The sequence below is a fragment of the Arachis duranensis genome, chromosome 8 (assembly GCF_000817695.3).
Source record: "Arachis duranensis cultivar V14167 chromosome 8, aradu.V14167.gnm2.J7QH, whole genome shotgun sequence".
Lineage (NCBI taxonomy): Eukaryota > Viridiplantae > Streptophyta > Magnoliopsida > Fabales > Fabaceae > Arachis > Arachis duranensis.
The window spans coordinates 13,046,217-13,050,699 of record NC_029779.3 but is presented as its reverse complement, the minus strand read 5'-3'; positions in this window follow the sequence as shown (position 1 = coordinate 13,050,699).

The following is a 4,483-nucleotide window of genomic DNA, read 5'->3' as shown; positions in this document are numbered from 1 at the left end:
AGAAGCTTAGCAAACACAAAAGTGAAGAAGGAAAGAAAAATGGTAGCAGGAGGATGAAATAGAAATGTGGAAGGGGGTGAGGGGGTGGGGTTGTGGTGTTTTACTGCAATACTCAAACTGTCAAATTTGTATCTGTCATCAAGAGAAAGATAGAAAATTGAAAGAGAGAGAGAGAGAGAACATTAATTTGTCACTTTTAGGGTGCGTTTGTTCACACCGGAAATTACATCTCGAGATTGTATTAGATAGTCAGAAATAAAAAATTAAATTTCAATCACACAACCACAACAACAAAGCCTTCTCCTAACAGGTGGAGTCGACTATATGAATTAAACGACGTTATTATATTTTATCATGTATCATATTTGAGAGACTATTTACATGTAGATCTCGTCTAACCATCTCATAGATAATTTTCTTAGGTCTTTTCCTGCCTTTCGCCTCTTGTCCATCTTCCATCTCATTCACCCTTCTAGTGTTTTATCAGTCTTCTTCTCACATGTCCAAACCATCTGAGATGTTCACAATGAATACTACTTCAACTTTCTCCCTTATATCTTCGTTCCTTATTTTATCCAATCTTCATCCATCTCAACATCTTCATCTCTGCCACACTCAGCTTATGCCCGTGCTCCCATTTAACCGTCCAACACTCAGGTGTTTTATCAGTCTTCTTCTCACATGTCCAAATCATCTGAGACGTGATTCAACAATTTTTTTCACAATGAATACTACTTCAACTTTCTCCCTTATATCTTCGTTCCTTATTTTATCCAATCTTCATCCATCTCAACATCTTCATCTCTGCCACACTCAGCTTATGCCCGTGCTCCCATTTAACCGTCCAACACTCAGTATCATAAAGCATAGCCGGTCTTATAGTGATGTCATAGAATTTATTCTAAATTTCAATCATACTTTTATAAAATAAAAAAAAATAAAGTTTGTATTTTTATTTTTTATTTTTATTTATAATAATTTTTATTTTTAAAATTTTATAAAAAATAATAAAATTTTATTATTTTTTATTTAAAAATAAAAATAAAAACCAAAAATTCAAATGAAATACACTGTAATATAATTTATATTTTATTTTTTAATCTTAATCTTTTTTTTCAATAGCCTTACTTTGAGAGCCGATTTCAACAATTCAACCTGAAAAAAATAAGCCAGATATTAATTGCATCGTTATCAGCACCATTTATTTATTTCTTTTTTGGATTTTGCTAACTTCTAAGACCACAAAAATAAAGAGACTCGTTCAGCACAGGTCCAGTATTACCTGGATATTAAGAGGGTGTTAAAAACGGCAAATTCTTAGATATTAGGTATAAGCATTATTTTAGTCTATGAACTGAAATTTTTTTTCGTTTTCAAAACTTTTTATATATAAAATTATCTTTAAAATTTAACTTAATTTTAAAATTTTCTTTTAAACTAAAATATTCTTTTTTTTTATTAAAATACTCAATTTTTTTCTATTACAACAGGATATTTTTTTTACCTTCTTCATTATCAATAGTGCAATAAAAAAAATAGAAGAATACAAGAGATCAAAGAATAATAAAAAAACAACAAAATTAGAAGCACAATAATAATGAAATCAAAGAAATAAAATCAGAACAATAAAAATAGAATCAAAATCAAAAGCAGAAAAAACAGAAGTAAAAGAACAATAGAATAAAAATGGAATCAGAATCAACAACATCAATGAAATCAAAATCAGAAACAATGTGATTCATAAATCAACAATGTAATTAACAAAAAAAAATAAAAACAGAAGAATCAACTATGCAATTAACTAGCGGTGGCAAACAGGACTAAACCCACTGGGTCAGCCCGCGTAACCCGCTAAAAAAGGCGAGTTGGACTGCAAAATTGGAACTGCCAAAGAGCAAAAGCCCGCCTAACTCGCACCGATTAAACTGCGGGTTTTGGCAGGTTTTTGCAGGGCGGGGGCGGGCTTCCCTGCCGACCTTAATTTTTTTTAATGGGGTATTTTTGTAATTTTTTGTTAAAATCTAACTTCTCTCAACCCAACTTATAAGAGTATAAAGATAAAAATTGAGTGTTTTGGATTATGTTTATGTTGCTTTGGAGACAATATTTATAATTATGTTTATTTTGTTTTGGAGACAATATTTATAATTACAAAGACTTTAATGTTTGTGAATATAAAAAATATAATTTTTTTATGTCTTTAGAAATTATAAATTTATTAATATGGTTGTGAAATTATATATATTATTTAGTATTTAATAGTAAAAAAAATGGCGGGTTTAGCCCGCCAGCCCGCAATTAGGCGAGGCAGAATGGGCCAACCTACCAAAGGGTGGATTTTTGGCGGGGGCGAGGTGGTGCTTCCCGGCTTGCCACCCCTACAATTAACAAAATCAATAAATCAGAAGAAGAATCGAAACCCTAGGGAGGACCAACGGTGAGGAGCAGAGCAACGACAACATGCGAGGAGCAACGATGAACGGCGAGCAATAGCAAGCGGCGAGGAGCAGTAGCAAGCAGCGAGGAGCAGTAGCAACTGGCGAGCTAGCAAGGAAGAGTAGCAAAAACGACGCTTCCTCCTTCTTCTTCTTCCCTCCCCCCTTTTTCTTCTCCCCTTCCCTGGTTTCTGCTTCTCTCTCTCAACTCTAGAACTCTTTTTTTTATTTTATAATTTTTTTTGTTAGGAATAATTTTAGTAATAAAATTTAAGATTTAAGTAAAAAAGACGATTTTAAAACCAAGTTAAAACCTTAGAGACGATTTTGTATACAAAAAAAAGTTAGAGACGAAAACAATTTTCAACCTATACCTTAGGAATCAAAATCGTACTTAACTTAAATATTATCTTATTCACTAGTTTAGTTTAAAATAATATAAAAAAAAAACAAAATTTAGTATACATTTTTTATATTTTTCTTTTTTATTAAACTACTAGAAATACAAAACTAAATAGTAATATAATTAGGAGAATATAATTTGTACTTTAGACAGAGTGCATCGTACTACAACAAATATTTTAGAGGCATTGGAAGAATATAATTGAACCCTCTATTAACAATTAAGTCTAAAGACATTGATTCAACCACCACCAAAGACCAAACAATATCAAATAAGAAGAGAATCAAACTAGAAGATGATAGAGTGGCCTAATAGCTAATTGTTCCAGACATAGTATGGAAGAACCAAATTCTTTCTCTAGCTAGCTTACCTTTTTGTCCACTCTAATAGCAATTGTGCTGCCATTTCAACTATCACTGTAGCAATTCTTCTAGTATCTATTTCAGTCAACAAAATACTTTGTACTTTTCATAACTCTTGTTTAGACTGGAGAAACTAGCGCTTTTACTGATACTAGTACTAGATCATCATTTAGCAGTAAAGTTTGAGAGTGAGAAATAACATTAATATGAGGTAGGTTAAAAGATATAATGAGAATTGAAGTAAAATTATAAGGGTAAGAATGTAAACTACTAAAAATCAGTATTTTTTGGATGGATTTTGAAACAAAATTGAAATAAATTTCGAATCAATTAAAGACAAATTTTTTTTTCAGATAAAATTTAGACAAATTTTTTCTTCTCAAAACACTTGTTACTAATTTATATTTCGTCTAAAATCTTTTTCAGACAAATTTGTGAAAATATATTCAAACTCATCTATACGAATATCAATTTTATTTAAAATGTGTTAAAATCTCTAGTTTCACAATGAAAAAAAATACAAATAATAATGTAATGTTTTACAAAATCATAAATATGCATATAAAATAACTATGAACAAATGTCATTTGTAAATAATATGAATATATAATAATAACACTCCTCAGAAAACCAAGTGTTTAGTACATGGATGAAACCTTCACATAATTTCTAAGGATTCAAGTAAAAAAGAAAAGAGCTTGATAAAGTAAAATAAAAGCAATAACTTGATAGGAATGTAAACTATAAAAATGTGAAGAACATGAAAGAAAATTATGAAAGGAATTTTACTTAAAAGATTAATGTAGACAAATCACATAAAGTGTTAGGACATGTGAGAAAGTAAATGTATTTCTGAAAAAAATTTTAACTTTTTACTTATTGCTGAAACTCCTATTTATAAACAAAATCAACCAATTTTTTGATGATATGCAACAACGGACAATTACTTTAACAATAACTATTTCTACCAAGAACTGCTTGACTTTTGTAGTCGTTAAACCTCCTTTTCAACAACACTTTTTCGAATATTGCACCTCTTCAACTCGAATCTTTGATATAGAAGTCGTGAATCATCGACAATAGATTTCTTTGACGCCTCACTCTCATCCTAGTCGAATCTTCATTTGATTTATTCGTATCTAAAGAATTATTATCAAGACTTTTAATAATGAGAAAGTTAATCTAAAATATAGCCACCCAAGATGATATGTATAGGAGTTAAAACTTGAATCTTTCAAAGTTAAAAAAACAAATAAGCACAATAAAGAGATTAACCAAATCCA